Raw genomic sequence first — 21,785 nt, forward strand, 5'->3', positions numbered from 1 at the left:
ATCTCCTTCTCTCTCCCTCCCACCTCCTCTTCCTTCATAGGCCCCATCTTTCCATCTCCCCAGCCTATTAATTTCCCCTGCCTCATCTACTTCCTCTTCCCCCATCTGTGCCCCCTGTGGCCCCTCTCTCCCACCCCCTCCCTGTGCACTTTCCCTTGCCATCATAGGCAATGCATAGGGGAGGTACAGGGGTGGGGGGGGCACATGCTCCCCCTGAGATTGGCTGCTGTCAATGCAGTCACCAGCATCTGCAGGTGGTCACCACTTGCCACCCCTGCCCTTGCTGCTGACACTGCCATGGCCAGGTGCAGGCAGTTCCTGCTCAGCCCACCCTCACCGCTGTTACTGCGGCCACCTGTGGGCAGTCCCCGCTTGCTGCTACCACGCTCGCACTGCTAACACTGCTGCCTGGCCCCCTAGCCATGACACCATCACCGTGCCCCCCCAGCCTCAGGATACACTAGTCATTCACGCTTGCCATATGCTCTCCACCTTGTCTTCTTTTGATTGTACTTGTGAGTGATCTGGGGCAGGTGTAGAACATGTGATCCAATTCTCTGCACAAATTACGTTTCCATTCCTTCTTACACTCTCGCAACCTGTGACCCTTCTCTCTTTGCACCATACAAATCTCTTATGAGCAAGTCATTGCCAAATGCCTCTCTTCCTTGCAGCTCAAATATAACTTTGACTCTCCATAACAAATCGTCAGTCCTTTGTGGAGCCCTAAGACAATTCCCAGAAGCAGGTGTCGTACTGCACATGCCCCTACTGAGTCAACCCAAAGTAGGTCTCTAGACCCTAGTTTACACTCCATCTTGGTCTCAGACCTTGTCCATGTTCTCCACTCTCTCACAGCACCTTGATAGGCAAAATCTTATATCCTCCTCTTCAGCAAAGTCCGTATGAACCTTAATTGTAACTGCTCTTTCTCAGGTGTCTTCAACAGTCCCAAATCAAAATGTGCCAGGATGGGGTCTTTCTGCCACCATTCCTTGTAGGTCTCTAAAAACATCCCTAAGCAAGTTCAAGTTACACATCTCCCACATCATACAGAACTAATTCCTTTTCCTGGCTCTCATCCACTGTCATCCACCAGTTGCAGCCCATCCTGTCTCTTTCCTTACTGCCATTCTCAGAGTAGCTGGTGCTGCTACTAATCCCTTCTAAGCCTTCCAACCAAACCAGGCCATCATCCTGATCCTGGCCCACAGAATGAGGAGCAATATACTAATAGAATCCTATCCTATTAGTTAGATTAGGGTAACCCATCTCATTAAGATATGTGGTAGTCCGCTTCAGTACTGACTCTTTTTAAGTCACAGTGAGCCACTACATTGAATACATTTCAATTTCCTCTTCACTCCCACAATTGAGCTGTGCCTTTCTTTTCCATTTCCAACAATCCCTGTTTCATCACTAGCCTTACATGTCTGCCAAACATTACCAACTGGGACCCCAAGCAGTTCACCCAGAATCCTTCTATCACCCCCTCTCTCAAGCTGTTGTATATGATTAGTATGGCCCTGCCCTCCACGAGGTGGACCCGAATCACATTACCCTGCGCTTCATCTGCAAATAAATTTTTGGAGCATCCCATGACTCGTGACAAAAACACCTAGTTCCAGTCCTGAGTGTGGGTTAATTAGCACATAGATGCTTTGTTGGCGGGGGGGTGGGTATCATCTGCGGTAGACACACATACTGAGCAGTGCTGAGCTGTGGGATCACCATGGCTTGAAATGCTGTTGACTCTGCTGGGGCCCAGCCTGATGGACTTTATGGTAATTCATAACCCTTTTGGCTTTGGACTAACATCATGTATGCACTTACTACCTGGTGACAGCTCCCAGGCCATGTGGGAGCAAACCTTCCACAAGGACCTGCAGAAGGAGCACAGAGACTTGAACTGGCAGGCAGCCCACCCGGCACTCCTCATGCAGGCATGACATAACAGTGCAGGGCAGAGAGGTCTATCTGACTGCCTTGGGCAATCCTGCTGGTGTAGCAAAACCCCAAGTTTTTCTTTTCTTTTCTTTTAAAATGCATTCCCTCTCCTTCCCCAACCATTTCTGACTTTTTCTCTCCCTCTCTATTCCCTCTAGATAAGTATAAGTTAGCTAACACATAGGATAAGCTTTAGCATTTTATTTTGATAGTAAGTTGTATTTGTTTTGTTTTTTCTCCTTTATATTGTATAATTATTATGTTTATATTGATGTTTACTGTTCTATATGACAGTTTTACTAATACTATATGATTTAGGCCTACATATGTAAGCTAGCATAAGTAATGTCAAGTTTCCATTTTGTTTGTCAAGTCTCCATCTTGTCCCCATGCCTTGTTGTGCAAGTATGTTGTAACCTATGACTCACACCTACCCCTCCTATGTAACAGTTCCTGAATGAATGGGGATGAACGAGGGTGCTTGAGAGACAATGGCAGTAGGTCTAAAAATAGCAACCCATAAAACCCAGTCCCGGACACACCCCCCCAGCCACTGGAACCACCCTCAGCATTCAGGAAACAAAAATTGAGGCAACCCACCATTGTGCCAGGCTGCACATGTTCAGTATGAACACCTGGAACCCTCTGGAACAGGACTGACATAGCCTGGACATGGCCTCCCCATAGGAGATCATAGGTAGGCTGCTCCATAAAAAGGGGTAGTGAAGACTGACTCCTTGGGATGCCCTCTCCATCTGGACCAGCACCACACCACACTACCTATCCACCCAGAGGCCCTGCTGGCGACCCCCCTCTGGACAGCACCTGCTGGACAAAGACCCCTTTGAAGCCTGGATAGGCAGCTATCACCCCCACCCTCTCTTCAACCAAGGACTTGGACTCTGTTTTTCTTCCCTACCTGGACTCCAACCCTTCCACTGAGTCTCTTTCTCCTGCTACCGTTGTGAGTGTGTGTGTGTATACCAATAACTTCATGGGACTGTATAGTGTGTTGTCCGTTTTATAAACCTGTTATTTTGAAACCCCAAGTTGGGTTTTTGTCTGTTTCCTGACTGTTTCTTCCTTGCCACCACTTATCTGCCCCCTAATCTCCCAGCTGTCTGCATGAGTTTTCCAACCCCAAGCTCCCAGCTGTCTGCCTGAGTTTCCAGCCCCAAGCTCCAGCTGTCTGCCTCAGTTTCCAGCTCCAAGCTCCCAGGTTTCTGCCTCTCTCTCTTTCCTGGCTGTCTCCTCCTTGCCACCAGTGACCTCAAGTAACCCTGGGGCCACTTGACCTTAAGTAACCCCAAGCCTCAGTTCCTCAGCCCAGCAAGTTAGGTGTACACCTGTGTGTATGTGTAGGTAGGTGGTATGTATATATATATATGTCATTGGGCGCATGATATACGAATTAGTGATCCATGTATGTGTACAGAGTGTGTGGGTATTGACAACTGATTGTTGTCTAATTTTTGATGTGTGTAGTATGTATGTGCTTGAATTGGTGATAGGTATGCATGTGCCTAGGCTGGTTTGGATGTGTGTGCCTGAGTTGGTAGTGTGTGGGTGTATGCACCTAGTGTGTGTGTATGCACCTAATTGATTTGTGTGTTTGTATATGTGCAATTGTGTCACACCCTCACATCTAACAGTGCAATGTTGAGATCCTGAGTTGGCCTGGCCCCACAGGACAACACTGGTGGCAGGTGAAAACAATCAACCATCTCTTCTGGGACTGCCCATATGCCAGAGAGGTGTGGAAGAGACTACACACACTCTTCATGGTGGTGACAGGTTTCATAACCCTGACCCGAGATGCAGTTCTGTTGACTAAGCAGCAAGGGGCCCTGACAACCCTTCAGGTTCAGTAACTGCAACCCTGCTTCAGGTATGCCCTGGAAGACCAGGAACTTGCTCATAAACAGACATACAGACCTACCAGTCAAGGGCTATATTAAAATGGGACTGAATGGAATGTATTGGTACTACAGAAAGACAGAAGGAAGCAATGGGAGAGAGATGGCAGACCTTATATGGAAGAGAGGGGACTGGCACAGACTTTTTCAGAGTCAAGCCCTCCGAATAGAACAACAAAGATGATGATGGTGAGGACAGTGATGATAACAATGATGAATATAATGATGAGTGAAAGGACTGGGAACACAAACAAGAGAGGGAGGAAGTGAGGGAAGGGAAGGGAAGGGGAGGGGGCTGAGGTGGTTATTTGCACAACTGTGATGGCATAAAAGTGACGGTGGTGGGTATGTGGGCGCACAGCAACATGGATGTGCCGTGAAGTCTGTGTAATGGGACTAAGAATGGTGTAAATGTAAAAGTGTGTTTTGGACTGTCAAGTGAACCACAATGGTCACAAGACAAGTTGTTAGAAGTACAGTTTTTTTTTATATATATTTTTTTGTTTTGTTTTGTTTTGTTTTTTGGGTTTTTTTGCAAAAAAAAGGATAGTTTGTACTATACATAAGTAGGTGCAAAAGTACTGCTTAAAGGTATGTTTATGGAGTATCTGTGCTAAAACCTACAGCAGTTTCTGAAAAGGTAAAATGCCTCAATTCTAGATGGATTCAGGGGGAGGGGGCTGCTGGTGGAAAACATTGGGGGTTGGGGCAGAGGGCAAGGGGACCACCTGATCCCCCCAGATTTATTTTCCCTGCTGTAGGAGTGGGGAGGGGACAAATTCAAAGCAAACCTCCAATAATTAGATTTTATACCTGGAAAATTATAACAAATTTATAAATCTTGCATATATAGAATCTACTTATTAGGGGTCACCCTATTTTTGAGTAAATATGATAGAAGCAAGAGTAATAAACAGAGGTAAAATGATTGCTATTGATAGGATAGTGATGATCTCCAAAAACTATGGACCTGGCTTTCCCCGTTTTACAAATTGATAGCCTGCAGTTGTAATGGCTGAAAATGAAAAGGGATCCTAACTTAATCAACATCGGTGCCCAGCAACCCCTCCAGGCGGAAATACATACAAACTGAAAAGAGTCATAGAAATATACCTAAAATTTGTTTTTCAACTGGAGCAGTCCAAAAATCACAATTAAGCCTTAACAACATAGGATGGAATACATTTGTTTCCTCTCTGTGAGTCAATTTAGTGCATGCCTTACAAATCAGAAAAAAGCTACTAAAGAAATGTCTTCAAGTTATATTAAAAGTAAGATCTAAAAATGTTTATGTACTATTTTTCCTGATAAAATTGTCCAAGGACTTTAAAAATGCATTATTTGTTCTCTTGATGATAAATGATGTAATAAATGGAGCATAAAACTGTACAGTAACTGCAAAAACATAATGAAAGAAACAGCTGGTGGATCAAAAACCCCTGCTTTTGAATGGCATGTTCCAGAAGATCCTCATTGTGTTTAGATTTGTGAATATGTTTATATATTATTTAATTTTTTTCAGATATACTTCATTTTGCCGATCATCTTTTTTGCTAGAATCCAATTTTAAAGTGTCGTTTTGATTTATAACGTATATGCATATTTTTATGCATACTATGTCTATTTGAGGGAAATAGACAGTTAAAAATTAAATGTAATTACAAGTATAATTCAGAATCTGTTGACAGTTTTCTATTGTAGCTCAACCATTTAATAGAGTATTAAATTGATCTGTGAGTTCCATGCATTTTGATCAAATAACCAAATGGCAACACTTTACAGAAGCTTTTTCAGTTCATTCTACAAACATAATCCCAGGTGTGTTTTTTTAAAGAATTTAATTTGAAACTGTACACAAACATTAGCAAAATCATCCACCAAGTTCTGAGAACTTTTACTGTGTTTCAAACTAACTTCAAAATACTAGACCCCTCGGTTCTCAATCACGCTGCTGCAAGACTCTTTCAGGTAGACCTGTCCTACTCCTCATGTATGGGTAGATTAGCCTAAAGCCGGTAGGAGTGACCAGTCCTGCTGTAGCTCTTACCAGCCCCCACACTCCTCAACTGCTCTCAACAGGGGTGTCATCAAATTTTTAAAAAGTTATGAAGTGGTGCCCAGAATCTAAACAGTTTGAGCACCTCTGTACTAGACCAGGGGTTCCCAAACTGTGGTGTGCATACCACTGGGGATAGGCAAGACATATCCCCATAGCTGGGAATGGTCCTGCTTTGAGCTGGGAGTTGGACTAGATGACCTCCTGAGGTCCCTTCCAACCCTAATTTTCTAAGATTCTGTGATTCTATATGGATTTGAGTTTTACTCTGGACTTGAACCAAAGATAATTCCTACTTGCCCTAGATATAAAATGGGTACCTAGTCATTCAGGCTGGGGAGTTGAAAGTGGCCAGATGCGATACTGGTCATATCACTTCTTTGTGTTAGCAAGTACTAAATGACTGCGTAGTTCCCACCGGTACTGCGCTGTCCCTGCGGCGTACGGGTTGTTTCTGACTCTGCGCGTTAGCACCGAGCTACTGCATGGTAGCGCATTGCTACTGCACAGTAGCAGCAGTGTCATAGTTAGCGCCCGCTGATGTTACATCACTGTAGCAATGAGCTACATTGCCATTGCTTGCTCATGTAGATGCACCCAGTATGTCTCAAACTTGCTAGCCTGATGGACCACCTGAGCTTTAGGGGGCAGGGTGAGGAGGAAGCTTTAATTTTTCTCAGACCTGCAGACAGTTTCAGCAGAATGAGCATGGAAAGATTTCTTGGATATAGATAAAGAGACTACAATGTGGAGTGAAACATTGCTTGTGCCCTGGGCCAGAATCTGACTGAAAGGTTCGAAGGATGTTGCTGGGTTTGATCATATTATTTTTTTCTGGACAGTAGTAAAAGCTCATACCTGCAGAAAAATAGGCCATTCCTTTCCAAGTATGAAAAGCAAGGAAGATAATTTCTTTCTATATTATTTTGAATTACTAAATAGTAATTTGAACTTTCTAAATAGGGAAAAGGCCAGTTAGTAAAGATTAATTACACACTGGGTGTGTGTGCATGTGCAATTTATGCGGCTGAATAAACTCCAGCACAGTTTGCACTGGACTTTATTGCTCCTGGGCACTGTGTTTGCATGTGCACTTGGAACCACAGGATGTTGAGGTGGGGTGAAGCAGCCCCACCTGGCAGAGGGCCCCAGGGGTCAGCCTGCCAGCCCAGGGCTGCTCGCACCCAGCTCAACGTGCTGTGGAGAGGCTGGCTAGGACACGAGGGTCCTACAGTGTGGGGCTAGCCAACAGGCAGCCCCTGCACTGAAGCACTCTCGTGCCCCAGCCAGTCCTGTCACCACCTACACATTCAGTACAGCGGAGTTAATTACTTTACTCTGTCCTAATAGCACCACACATGTAGATGGTGACATTTTACTGTGGACCTAATTAGTCAACTCCACTGTAAATGTCTTGTGTAGATGTGTCCATTCATATACACATGTATATAGTCTTGCTAGTAATTTACCAGCAATAGCCAACACAAACATTGGACTAATAATGATAATTTGCAACTACTATTTTTATAGAGATTTTATTCATGATGTCCATGTATTTGGCACTCATTCCCATCTCTTATTTCTTGTTTATATATGGCAGTTTTTGATATCCATATTATGAACTTGCTAGAATACCATTGCTTATGGAATTCTTAAACACCATTCCACATGAACTTTCACTAAAAAGAGAAATGTTAAAGGCATCCTTTTAGTTTCCATTTTCAAACTACCTTACTTTCATTAAATGACATGTTGACCTTTGTGAGCTACATTTGTAATCTTCTCAAGAAGTGCTTGATGCCTATGTGATCAAATGCAAATAACCAATGTATTTTATTCAAAACACAATTTAGTTTTATACTGTTTCAATGACAAATTTCTATTTCACTGGTTACCTTGCCAACCATAATTAACAAGCATTAGATGAACTGCATCATTAAAGATATTGTCTGTGCAGAGGTGTAAGGATATATATAGCTAGAAGAATCTTTTGAAACTGTAAAATAATACTTGAAGTCTGACACAGAACACATAGAAAAAGACTTCCCATATTTAAGTACTGAGGAAAATGTATTCCCAGCTATAAAACTGAATTTCTGTAAATCAGATTTTTAAACAATACGGTATGTGAGACTATTTCTGTAATCCTGTCTTTCCTCAGGCAGGTTGTAGGGGTTGTGCTTGTTCTTTTTCATGTGGCTCTATATCTTCTTGGTCACTAAACTAAAAATATGTAGGACATCTCAAAAACATTTAGGCCACTGGCTCCCATAACATTATATTCAGTATGCAATGTTCCAACCACCATGGGACTCCACTGGCATTCAGAATCAGCCTATAGGGGTCATGTAAATAGGGGGCTTGTTAGAACTATATATTGCAGACTCACAGAAGTTCTGTTTTATTTTTAATGCACATCACATTGTAAAACAATATTTTAAAAAGCCTTTGAATATGTAGTCAAAAGGACACATTATTATGTGTTGTTATGCATATATTACTGTCATATCCAGAGGCCTTGACAGCAATTAACCTCCTCCTTTGTTCACTATTTTATAAACGTATGCAAAGATATTTCCTTGTTCCAAAATATAGTCTTAGGCCTGATTATATGAACAAGTTAGCTGTCCTCTTCCAAGAAGAGTTGCTGCCATATGGTACTGATGGCTTAAGAATGGTATTTTAGAGGTTTGATTTTTGGGAATTGGCTTATAGATGGATAGATAGACAGATTGATATGCATTAGAATGGTTTAGGATGGGCAGCAGGGGTTAATTGATTTTTAAGAGCCTAGATCTCTCTCTCTCAGTTTCTCAGCCTTCAGAAGAGGACAGGCTGTCTAACAAAGAAGGACACATAGCCTGGGAAAGTGGGGGCTTGTACCAGACTGTTCCATAACATGAGATGAAGTAGCACCAGTCTGCAAGGCCAAAGAGGAGGGCCTGAAATTCTTGTTTTGGGAAAGGTGTGCATGTGATGAGCTATATGGACAGTATGATGACCACAGAGAGAGACCAATCAGCAATAACCACACATGATGAAGAGTCGTCAAGAGTCATCAGGAAGAGAAGGAGAATACAAAAGCAGTGACTTGAGAGTAACAAATAATCCCAGCTAGGTCCTCCTCCTCTCTGTCCTTCTCCCAGAGAGGGTCCCTGAGAGGGGTCCCCATCCCCAGGAAGGCCACCATGGACAGCCCATCTCATCCATTCCACTGGAGAGGGGGTGTGCGCCTCGGCATCAGATGTCAGATGGCATGCTGACATCTGACACCTAAGAGGGAGCCTCAGCATGAAGCCTGCATCCTGGCCAGATGTACTTTGACTCTGATGACAGATGTAGGGCCTCTTGGGCCCAATTCCAAGAGGCCCTCAGACCATAGGAAGTAACAACGAACAATACATGCTTGTGATTTTCCTTGTCATTCAGAGTCAATACCTGCAATTTCCAGACCCCCAAAGACACAGCCACTAACAGCTAAGCATCTGGTGAACTTAAGGGCCTAAGAAAACACAAGAAGGACAGGTTGTTTGAGGGCCTTGTGAAGGTGTTGACAAAGCATGGGAAGGGTATCCACAGGGGTCAGTGCAGTAGATTAGCCACATTGCTACCAATTAGCCCTAGTTACCTAATACAGCCTGGCTGCCAGTGGCCTAACTACCTCCACATGGCCCCATTTGCCTCCTGAGTGTGGCTGCCTGCTTTTAAGCAGTAGCCCATTCAGTGCCCATCAGGCTACTCAACAGGACAGGTACTTCTCTGTCTACACCTGGGCTTCTGGCTTTCTGTTCCTCATGTCCCTTGGTTCTGTTTAATTAATTCATCCTGGTTCTTGCTTTCTGATTCCAGACTCTGGGCTGGACCCTTTGTACCTCCTCACTGCCTTGCTGGCTCCTTGACCCCTTGTGCTTCCAGAACCCTGTCCTGTGATACACAGCTTCTGGCTTAGTTGGGTGATCACCCCCTTTACTCCCCAGCCCCCCAATCCCAGTCCTATAAAGCTATAGCTGCCTGCTTCATACCTTCTGGTTAGTGATGCCAGTCTGGATCCCTGGCTCTGCATTATGAATGCTTTGGCTTGTGGTTCTACCCAGGATGATTTCCTGTGTCCTGGTCCCTTGTAGATCTTGATCTTCTGATCCCCTGACTACTGGATCTAGTGTAGACTCTTGCTTCCCAAGGGTCAAGCCCTAATGACCTATGTCCTGATCATGCCCCTGACAGGGACAGATGAACAAGGGCAGTTCCTTAAAAAGCACAAGGAGGGAAGCATGGAGTCTGCAGAAAGGATGACAGAGCAGGGGGTTTAGTCTAAGCAAGGAACTGTCTGAGAAATGCTTTCATTGTAACAAGTATAAGGTATCATCTCTACTACCAGTCCTGATTGCCTTTTCATTGTAACAGAGAAGTATCAATTATAACCAGAGAAACAAGGGAAGCTAGTGGGGTGGGGGTGGGAAGAAACAGATGCAGTGTTTGTTAGTGGAAGTGCTAAACAAACTGGAAGTGCTGGACAGGCTTGACCACACTGGCTAATTAGCTTCCACTTCCACTTCCCTCTTCACTCCCTCTCCCCAAGCCACACCAAACATAGCAGGCAGAGGATCCATCAGGCCCAGTTCTTCAAAAATTCAGGAACTCCTTTTTCTGAGATCATACCTTTGCTAGCAGCAGTGGGTCCAGCCACAGCTACTCCCTAGGCAACAGTTGCATATTGTGGGACTTGAGCTGTTTGGACCCCTCAGGCCCCCATACTGGCCTACTTCCATGACACTCTAGCTTGCAAAGCTATTGAACCTTGCCAATCCATCTGAGAGTTTTCCCCTGATTTTGAAATTTAAAGTTATATTTGCCCTCAAGTCCTGAAACCTCTTCATTCTGAACTGTTGAGTTGCATTTTTTATTTTAAGTTATATTTTACTCCAAGCCTCTCTCTGCAGTTTCCACTGTTTCATTACATTTGTTGCATTCTCTATTTGTAAAGCAGAAAAAGTGAAAGATAAAAGTGTTAGGCAGACAAGGTTCCTTGGGTGAATCTGATATCTTTTATTAGACCAACCCAAATAGTTGGAGAATAGTTATTAAGCAAGCTTTCGGGTTCAAAAACCCTTTGTCAGGCTAAGGAAGTTTCAGCAGTTGGTGTGCGCTCTTCCTGGATGGAATGAAAAGTAAAGAAGCCAGCGGCTGGGCTGGGCGGGGGAGTCAGTTGTCAGGCAGATTATAATGTGTCAAAAATCCAATGTCTAAAAGTATTGTTTCTCACTCCAGGAAAGTTTTATCACCTTCTTTTGAGTACTAATATGACAGATTTGAAAATGGCCAAATAAGGCAACATGGAAAAATATATAAAATGAAGAAAGCTGATAAAATATGCAAAGCAGACAGTTCACATGGAGGTGTATTACTATTACTGTAAAAACAGATGCTGCTGAATAAACTAAACAGTGTGCCTAGTAGAGACAACACACATCAGAAGGATGTAGGCTTGTAGGCCTGGCCATGCACCTGCAGGTGCATAAATTTGAAAACTAGGCAAAGCATGCATAAAAGTTACCCACCTCTCACCTACCACTAGTCATGCACTGCATGTCTGCTACCTAGTTTTAATCCCTCAACGGTATGCTCTATTGTCATCCTACAGCTGCATATGCAATGGTTAAAATAATTGTTTTCTGTAATTCAGATACCCAATATAAGGTTTCATTAGACATGGCAGTAAAGAGATGCAACAATTAATATCAATATTGGCAGCAAACCACCCTTTTAAATGGGTGAGAACAGAAGAGTTCCTGACAGGTCAAGCACCTGTACATTTTTTCAGACCTGCTTACACTGATGTTAGTGAACCTGCCATGGTATTAAAAAGCACAAGGGAGGAGTGCCCCTTTCTTTTTTATGAACTCTGAGGTTTAGTGAGAGTGGAAAGGAGGAGAAAAGACTGTGAATATAGATCCATTAATGCAGTTACAGTTGTAAAGCTGGCAAAAACCTCCTGTGTCTTAAAATATGGTGACATTCATTTTTTAATGTTAAATTATCTCACAACACTCCCTACAGTCTATTTGCTTGTGTCAAACTGTTTTGCAGTTGTCTGGCAGTAGTCAGGATTGCTAAATGTTCACATGGTTAAGGCCACACACTTTCCTGGACAAAGGAAGTCTCATTGGTGCATCACCATTGTAGCCATAGGATGGGCTCAATAAAGGTTTCCTCTGCCACCACTGAGCCTTCCAGGCATGCAATAATCCACTCTAACCAGCTCATGATTGTTTCTGAAGACCAGAATCAGTGATCCATGCAGTCCTAGCATAATATGGACTCTTCTTTTTAGAATAAATAAATAAACTATATAATCTTATTTTCAATCTACTTTTAATTTTAAACCAACTTTTTTACAGGAACAACGGGCCATGATCTTTTGTATTATATTTGTATTTAATTCACTGGAGTTACACTTTGAAGAATTTAGCTTAGTGAATAATAGACCTAGACCTTTAAGAATTTAGTCTAGTATTAAGAGCAGTGTATTCAGAATCATTTTGTAAATGGTTTTAGAATTTCCCTTGCCAGCTTCTGTCATGGTGACCTTATCACATATAGCAAGCACATCAGATATCATTAATGACTGCATGGATAGTCTGATGTGCTGTATCTAGTACAGTAAAAGCCTGTAGGATATATGATAAATATTTAAAGCAGTGTGCTGAAGTTTGGAAATAGTTTTTGTGAGAAGAACAAAACAGCGGCCAAAGATGCAACCAAATATTTAATCAATAACTTGAAAAAGATTACAATGGAGAGTCTGTGACTTGTGTTTTGTCTGTACTTCAATAACAAAACAAAGCAGATTTTGTTTAATAGTTTTCCAATACAACAGCTAATAGAAAACAAAATATATTATAAATATGGTTATATTTAAAACAAAGATGACAATATGTGATCAAAGAAACCTTGGCTGTTTAAGAATTAGAAAGATATTAGAAATCATGGCGAAGGTTAATATGATTAAGAAACTTTTAAAATTTGACTAAAACTATTATAAAAATAAAAGTTTTATTAATATTGTTTATATTATACGTTTTAATTCCTGTTTGATGGCTAAATGATTTACTCTAATGGCTACGAGCATCAGAGTTCCTCTAAAGGCTTTCAGTGATTTCCAATTAAAAACCCAATTTTATTAGCTTGGAGCTACAGCTGTAAAACATAAGGGAGAACTTCAGTAGAATATTTTAGTTTTGAACATACCAAAATACCTGTAGATACATAAAACAAGGAAATTTTAAGTTAAGATTATAAACCAATAGAAACACACATTGGAAATTATGAATATACAGAATTAAGATGCTGTATCAGGAATCAACAACCAGACCTTGCCACCGTATACTTACTACCCTACAGACAAATACTAAATTATGTACATTATACATGTTTAACACTGTCAAAATAATCCAGAGTCCTATTCTATTAAATAATGTCTCAAACAAGAGGTAGTAGTTGTCACTCATTATCATCAGGGTGCCTCATCACTTCTTTCATAGCCAGAAGTATATCTATATAATGTTAGAATTATTATAATATATGAAAACATAAAGGTATTTTTTTAATGATTTTCTCAAGTAGATTTTTAATTTGCAACATGAATAAGAAGCACATTATTCAAAAGCAATTAAATAAAACAGTAAACTGGTACGGCACTTGAAACAATGATTAATTACAATCTACCATATGAGGGTTTGTACCTTTATTCCCAAATTCTTTCTGCTTAACTCCAAAATACTAGCATACTATTCTGCAGACCTGTAATATCTTCCCTACAAGATCCTTTACAAACTTTAATAAAACCTTAAGCACCCTTATGAGCAGTGAAATAATTTTGACTAAAAAGCTGGGAGGAAAAATGCCTCTGCAGTACTATGGGATCCTCACTTCTTTGAAGCCCTCAAAGATCCCAAATCGCTGCCCCCTGAAAACATTCACTTTCCAGACTGCTCAAGCTGCCTCTGCTTACCCTTGCCATCCCCAGCGACAATGGAGAAGGGTAAATTTTGAAAGTGAGGGTAAGCATAGCTGCAAGAGAGCAATAGGGAGGACTGTGGAGGGGATGGGCACCATGGTATGTGCTCCCAATCCCCATGCTACCCCGTGCTCATTGGACCTTTATGGGATGGATCCAACCTTTTCATGGGCTGAATTCAGCCTGTGGGTTGTCAGCCTGTGGCCTAGGGGATTGGTACTGGGCAATGATGGAACAGAGCCTTTAAGGGTACAAGTGCACAGTTAGCTATGTCCTAATGGAGTTGGGGTGTGCCTGGTCTCTTACTATTCTCCCTGTTCTGAGTGCCTAAAAAAGATGCCCAGTCAGGGCTATAGGGCCTGAGTATTGTTCTAGAAGGGGAGGAAAAGGCTAGACTTCTGGGTTGGGCCTTGTGAATTGCTAATTAGAGGAAGGGCCATGGAACTGCCAAACTCATCATGAATTGTACGAGTCCACAAAGAGAACTGAAGGCCTATCATAGCTGAGAAATTACACTACTGAGTGGAGAACCTGTCCACTGAGGATCACAGTCCAAAGTCAGGGAGCAAGGGGGCAGGCAAGAGTAGACTTGGTGGGGGGGAAAGGGGTAAATACCCCTCCCATTACACCTCTCAGTAACCCCCATCCCAGTTTCTTCCCTTTTCCTCCTGCAGCTCTTAATAACTTCCTTGTTCCTCACAAACTCCTCTCAAATGTCACTCTCACTTGTTTCTTTCTCTAGTCTTGCTTCCCTCTTTCCTCACATTTACTTTCTCTCCCCTCTTGCCCCAGTTTCTTCAGTCTCTTTCCTTTTACAACTTCAGTGGTAATCCCCAGTGTCTGGCTCATCTATAGATGTGTTCTCTTGGTGATGCCATCCAACTGTGCCTGTGTTGTCTATGCACCTGCCCACTTGTGCCTATGCTATGCCTGCTGTGTCCCCATCCCCTGTTTCTGCAAGTCCCATTTATACTCTGGCTGTGCAGACCCTTGGAGTCACCAGGGAAGGGAAAGTCAACATCAGGAGCCTGTGTGCCAGTCCAGCAAAGGACTACAACTGCAGTAACCACTTTCCTACTGAACTATTTATTTCGCATTTGGTGGGGAAAGAGAGCAGCTTGCAGCTACCCTCAGAACGGCAGCACTCTTGCCTCCCTCCCAGCCTAGCAAAAGAGATGTGAGGCTGGCTACAAGTGTCACATATATATGAGAAAGTGTTGTGGTTCTTGGTTGGGGTGCACTGATAGAGATTTTTGTGGCCGATACCGATAGCCAGTTTTTAAGAAGGCATATGGGCCAATACCATCCTGATTTCTGATACCAACCCAGCAGCCTGGAGAGCTGCCTCCAGCTGGTAAATCTGGTGTAGTGGGAAGGGGGAGGGGAGAAGAGGAAGGGAAGAGAAGGGGTGGGCGGGGGCAGATCAAGGCCTCTGCAGTGAGGGAGGTGTGGGGCTGGGGTAGGGGCTGGGGCTGCCCAGGCAAAGCAGGGGGGACAGGTGCAGGACAGAGTGGCAGCTCATTCAGGGGGCACGGCGAGGTGGGGAAGCAGCTCCCACTGCTGTGTGCCACTTAGCCAGGTGCCACTGGTCTGGTGGCTCGTCTGGCAGTTGCCCACTTGTCTGGTGGCTCCCGCTGCGGCTCCCACCATTTGCCTGGGAGGGAATGGAGGGGTGTGCCCTCAGATCTGCACAGGGTAGGCTGGGGCTGGGGCTGCGCCAAGCTCTTCCTGGCAGGGCGGAGCTGCGCTGGGAAGGGGTTGCAGCAAATTTGTGGCTGCAGGCTCCCCTCCCCATAGCCCCCTCTCAGAGCAGCCCCGCCCCACCAGGAAGAACTTGGTGTAGCCCCGGCCCCAGCCCAGCCCACACAGATCCAGGGCACACCTTCCCCACCATGCCCTCCCGGACAAGCGGTGGGAGCAGTGGCGGGAGCCGCTGGATGAGCAGACAAGTGCTGGACAAGCCTCTGGACCAGTGGCTTCCTTGCAAGTGGTGCATGGCAGTGGGAGCTGCTCACCCACCCCTCTCCCTGCGCCCTCCGGATGAACTGCTGCTCTGTCCCGCACCCGCCCTGCCACACCCCAGCTGGGCAGCCCCTGCCCCAGCCCCACACCTTCCTCCCTGTGAGGGCCGTGATATGCCCCTCCAGCCCCTTCTCTTCCCCCCACCCCCGACACCACACCAGACTTACCAGCTGGAAGCAGTGCTGCACACTGCCATGTTGTGCTCCTCACCACCTGTGTTGCGCTGTGGCTGTGTACAGGCGTGGACCATTTATCAGCCAAATTGTCAGCCTGATATGGCTGATTTCTGATGCATTAAATTTTGTTTATATAAGTGCCGGTCCGATATCGGACCGATGTATTGGTGCACCTCTAATTCTTGGGTTGGTGTATATGTGCTAAAGTGTCTGGATACTATATAGTGCAGTGTTTTTCAAACTTTCTTTCATTTGTGGACCCCTAAACAATTTCAAATGGAAGTGTGGACCCATTTGAACTGTAAGTGTGGGCATTCACATATTTTTGATTGATCATAGTCACCTTTTGAGGACCCCTTAGACATAGTTTGTAACCCCCACAGGGGGCCCTGGACCACAGGCTAAAAACCACTGGTTCAGTAGGTTAGCTACTCAAGTGGTGGATAACCTAAGTCATGTGTGGGAGTGAGTGTGATGGGTGCCTGAGCTTGGCCAAATGTAGTTAGAGGTGCTGAGGTTGGGTGGGTGCTGTTTGGGAAGGGTTCTTAGGATTTGTTTTGTTTTCTGTGACAGGATGCTTGTCTAGAGAGCTGAGGGGGTAGGGATGGTCTCTAGGGCTTGACAGAGGGTTCCAGGGTAATAACTGCATCCCTTTCTTTGTGATCACAGCCGGACTCTACTGCTGCAGTTGTAGGGATTGGAAGGGGGCAGGGGGGAGGGTCTTCCTTGTTAGGATCCAGCAGGGAGAGCAGCAAGAAAAGAAGTGTCCACCTGGAGGGCTAATCAGCAGAGCACACAGTGTCCCCAGGTGGCAACCAATTAAAAGTGCATGCATGTTCCTTCCGCCTCCCTACCCTGCAGCTGTGGGAATGTGGGATGGGGTTGCCAGATACCTGACGCTCGGCAGTTGTGGGCAGTTATTGTTCTAAATTGTAGTAGGGTTGAAATATTGCTGTAGCTGTGCTGGTCCAGGACAGATGCAAGGTTTTTTGGTGATATCTCTTATAGGACTAACTGCACAGTTAGGAGATGTTTTGAAGATGGACATTTTGTGCCTAAAAGCTTATCTAACATCTCCCAACTATGCAGTTGATATCCTATAAAAGATATCACCATTAAAACCTTGCTTGTCTTAAGAGTTTAGCAGGGCAAAAGAGCTGATATTTCCTGAGTCCAGAACTGCTGAAACAATGAGACATCTCTCTGAACTCTTGAGGAGAATTCTTTCTTCCACAACTATAAGAAATACTGCTCTGTAAACTATGCAGTCTTTTGTGGAAGACATGTATGAAAACACTGTGCCAGAACATCTCTTTCCTTTAAACTCTAAATCCTATTTCACTGAATGTGCAGTGTAATTTGCTACATGGGGCTATGGTTTGAGATTTTAACTTTTGTCACAGTGCCCAGAACAGAAAATGAATGCCTTTGTTAGAACAACAGCTTTATATAAGTGCAAAGAATTGATCAAACTAATTCAATATCACACTGGGTAAAATGTTGAGGTTTTCTTCAGGCAACTCCCATCAGTGCCAAGTGCACTAAACCAGATGTGATTTTCTTGTTCTTGTGATAAAAGTTTACTTTCTAACACAGAGTCAAACACTGTAGGATCCAGAGCATTAATCTTAGTTAATGGGAGTTGTAGTGTCTTACCATCTAAGTTGGAAGCCCAAGTCAGGGTGTTCTGCCCCACACTGCTCATGACATATGAAACTTCTTTGCATGGGATATACAAATATACCAGTGTTCATCTTATCATGCAAAAGAGAATTTTAAAATATAGGTATAACATAAGCTTGGCATAACAACTGTTCAAAAATATAAAAATAGCAAAATCTGTGGAGGCGGCTATTACTTTTGTAAATCAAGGCTTGTGACTAAAGAATGCTGCTTAGCAACAGATAGAGAAATTTAGAAGATGACTGCATCGTTTCTCATGTACTGCTAATTATGGATTAGAACAGTGGCTTTCAACGTGTGGTCTGCGGACTTCTGGGGGTCCACAGACTATGGCAAGGAGTCTGCGAAAGATGACTATGATCAAACACAAGCATGTGAATACGCACACTTACAATTCAAAGGGGTCTGCACCTCCATTTGAAATGTTTAGGGGTCTGCAAAAAGGTGGAAAACCACTGGATAAGAAGGCTTATTTGCATTCTATCTTGGGGAAGTTGAACTGGTATCTCTGAGAACGAACCATTCCCTCCTTGTCCCCTGCCCAGATGGTCTAAGGATGTAGAACTATAAACTGGTCTACATCCATTGTTGTAGCTGTGAATCAGCTCTAGGGCTAGTGAGGAGGCTTCACCAGTTTCCTTCCACCTTCTCTGCATATTCACCCTGATGTACCAGGGAGGCCACTCCTGGCTTGAGTTTTGGGAAGGGTCATACCACTTGGCCATTTCTATGGATAATCACTTTACTAGGTGGTTGGTTCCATCACTACCAATCAACTACTTCTCCAAAACATTTCCTACATACCTTCCTTTTAAAACTTGGGGAAACAAAACAAAAGAGATTAATGAGGACAGCTTCATTTCACATATCTAAAAGATTTCCCCAGTAAATTGAGATCCAGATCTGGAATCTTTATTTCAGAAATAGCAACTTAATATTCCCAAAATAGTGTGCTTGGAAAGAGTAATTATAATAGCCTGTGACTGATTCAAAATGGTGTAATTCAGCATTCAGGGTATGAAATATTAAAATGAGAAATTATTGTCCAACTTATTTGTAAATTATTTGTTTGTGAACTAAAACTTTGAAAGAAATATAAATCATGCTGTCATGCTAATCAAACTGCTAGATTTGTAATACAAACAGTCATATACTCAAACAAGAACAGTCATTTGTACAGTTAGCAGATTAAATGGAAGGGAGGAACTTAGATTTTCTAGTTTAGAAGGAAAGAGGAATAGATATGTCCAGCAATCAGTCTTATAAACATAAGTATACAATCCCATCCCAGTTAGTCTGTCTATGCTTCATCAGTTGCCCCAACCTTTGCTTTGATTTTGTAAACTACATTTCCTTCCCAACAAGAGATGTGTCCCTTTTTCTATGGTTTGAAAATCACCTAGCAGTTGAATGCTACTTTAACATGAAATATAATTAAACCCCATCAGCTATCTCTAAGATTATTCCATGTCAATACAAAACAGCTTTTTTGCTCTTCCCATGACAGAAGATGTTTTTGAAAGGTACAATGGACAGATGACATTTATGGAGGTCACTTTAAACCTTTAGAAGCAATTTAAAGAGGCTGGGAACACCTGACTCTATCAAGTGTATTATTTCTATAGTTTACCTTTATAAGATTGAAATAATTATGAACCACATCCTGAGCTGTACCAGTTTTCACTTACTGAGGATCCAGTACTGTGTTTACATATTTAATTCTCTAATACTCTCTTTTGTTGTTAAAATGCATTTATTCATTTGCCATTAATATTTTACATTTTGAAAGAACAGCTCTAGTCTTTCCTGCTCAGATCAAGTGTATATTGCCTGCTTGAACTTGGAGAAACATTTTATTACAAGTCAACAATCTATTAGCAAAAACTGCAAATGTGCAAAATAACATGGCCTTTGTTACTGTTTATATAATACAGCACTATTGTGTTGTCACTGTTTATTAGAAATGAAGGTAGATTGCCTCTTATAATTTAGCCTCTTTAGCCTCTTGCAATAACTCAGGTTTCCATCATTACCAGTAATATTTCACTTATGTTGCTGGGGAGATATTTCTAAAAAATACAAGAATAAAAACCTGTGTATAGGTAACCAGAGCAGGGGTGTTAGATCTAATGATCTCACGAGGTGCCTTCCAGCCCTAAACTTTTGTAAATCTGTGAACCAGGTAGACTAATGTTCTTCACTATTCAGCATTATGCAGCATTGCACAATAGACTGGAAAGTTTCCTAACTTTCAGATTCTTATCTGGTTAACTTCTTGTGTTATATTAGATTCACCTTTCCATGGAATATAATGACTAACACAATGACAAATTCTAGCCCCTTTTGACTTCAACTACAAATAAAACAAAATTAACATTGTAAAAAAAGACCTAGACATGCCCGCCAGCTGGTTTATGCCAGGAGTATAGATAAATCCAGTTAGATTCATAGGGACTGTGTGCCCTTCAGAAGAGGAGGGTTTAGAACTCAGAGGAGCATTAGCTCAACTCATAAACCTCCCTCTAAAATACAACTCTGCTGCTGTGGAAACAGTGCTCGGTTTGCAATGCTGTTCCTCATGACTGTATCTTTTTTAGAAGCTCATGCAACCCACACACAGTATTTGGCCCCAAAGGTGTATCTTTTAAAATGAAAGCATGTTTTTAAGATTAAAATAATTTTAGATTTGCTGCATCTGAGTCCTATACTTATGAGTGCAGACATTTCCCACTTAAAATATCACTTTCCCATGCAATGGTGCAGAACTATACTGAAAGCCAGATGCCTTTCTCTAGCAGAATACTAACCTACTGTAAAAGATTTTTATTTTCTCTAATGCAAAATATCATGCGTGTCTTCCTTTTTCTTTTACTTACAGTGACTGCCACAAGGATTTTTTTTTATATTTAAATATGAGGGCTGTTCAAAAAGTATCAAGACTGATGCTGTAGGAAAGAAAATATTGTATTTATAGAGGGTTGACTTAATCTCCTTCAAAGTATGCTCCTTCTGCAGTCACACACTTCTCCCAACGTTTCTGCCATTGTTGGAAGCACCTCTGTTAAGCAATTTGTGGAATCGCTAAAAGCTGCTCAGTCACATTTTGTTTTATGGTTTCCACATCACAAAAGCTTCTTCTTCCTTTCAAAGTTTTCTTTAGTTGAGGGATGAGAAAAAAGTTGTATGGAGCCATATTAGGCAGTGGCACTTGTGGGATATGGTGTTTGGCTAAAATTTGGCTAAAAATTGCTTCAAAAGCTGTGCTGAGTGGGCAGGCGTGTGATCATGGTAAAGTTTTTCTGGTTGTTTCATTCCCAGATCACTGGTTATAACTGAATGACATGAACCAACAGAAATTCCAGCTCCTTTCTTTTAAAGGAGTGGTCTTTCTCTCCCTGAGTTAGACAATCGTTCTTTCTCTGCAGTTTTCCTCCTTTATTGACTGATGGTTTGCTGAGAGCTCTCACTAGTATTTCAGTTTATTTTAAATACTGCTTAAAGAACGTTCAGATCCCTTATCTGGCATCTTGGGATATTTTTAAACAGTACTGCCTTATGTACCTAACTGCTGATCTGAGTTTCAAAATTAAGGGCTCGCATGCCCCTTTGAGACATATTTATTTGAAAATGAGGCATTTAATATAAAAATCACTGTGTCAGCTCGGGAAGATGATCTTATAATCAAACAAAACATTTCAGCATTTAAGAGATGACTGCATTCTCTCTGCCTCATTGGGCCAAATGTTTATGTCCTTACTCAGTTTTAATGTATACTTTATTTAAACCACCCATCCACTGAAGTATATATTCATTTTAATTAGGTGTGAATTGAATCAGAACTTAAGTAGGCCTGATGTTGCTTTGAGATATACTAATTTAAACCTGTAGGAATTGTTTTGATCTCAGTAAGCCCTTATCAAAAGCCATGGGCCTGATGGAGAACTGAATCTATTTTAAGTCAAAGATTT

At 42.6% G+C, this 21,785-nt stretch overlaps 1 protein-coding gene across 1 annotated transcript in view; it reads right to left on the reverse strand.

The window, feature by feature from the left end:
• MKL2 (MKL1/myocardin like 2) overlaps positions 1-21,785 on the reverse strand; it is a 204,287-nt gene that overhangs the window by 174,672 nt on the left and 7,830 nt on the right.

The sequence above is a fragment of the Alligator sinensis genome, unplaced genomic scaffold (genome assembly GCF_000455745.1).
Source record: "Alligator sinensis unplaced genomic scaffold, ASM45574v1 scaffold73_1, whole genome shotgun sequence".
Taxonomy (NCBI): Eukaryota; Metazoa; Chordata; order Crocodylia; family Alligatoridae; genus Alligator; species Alligator sinensis.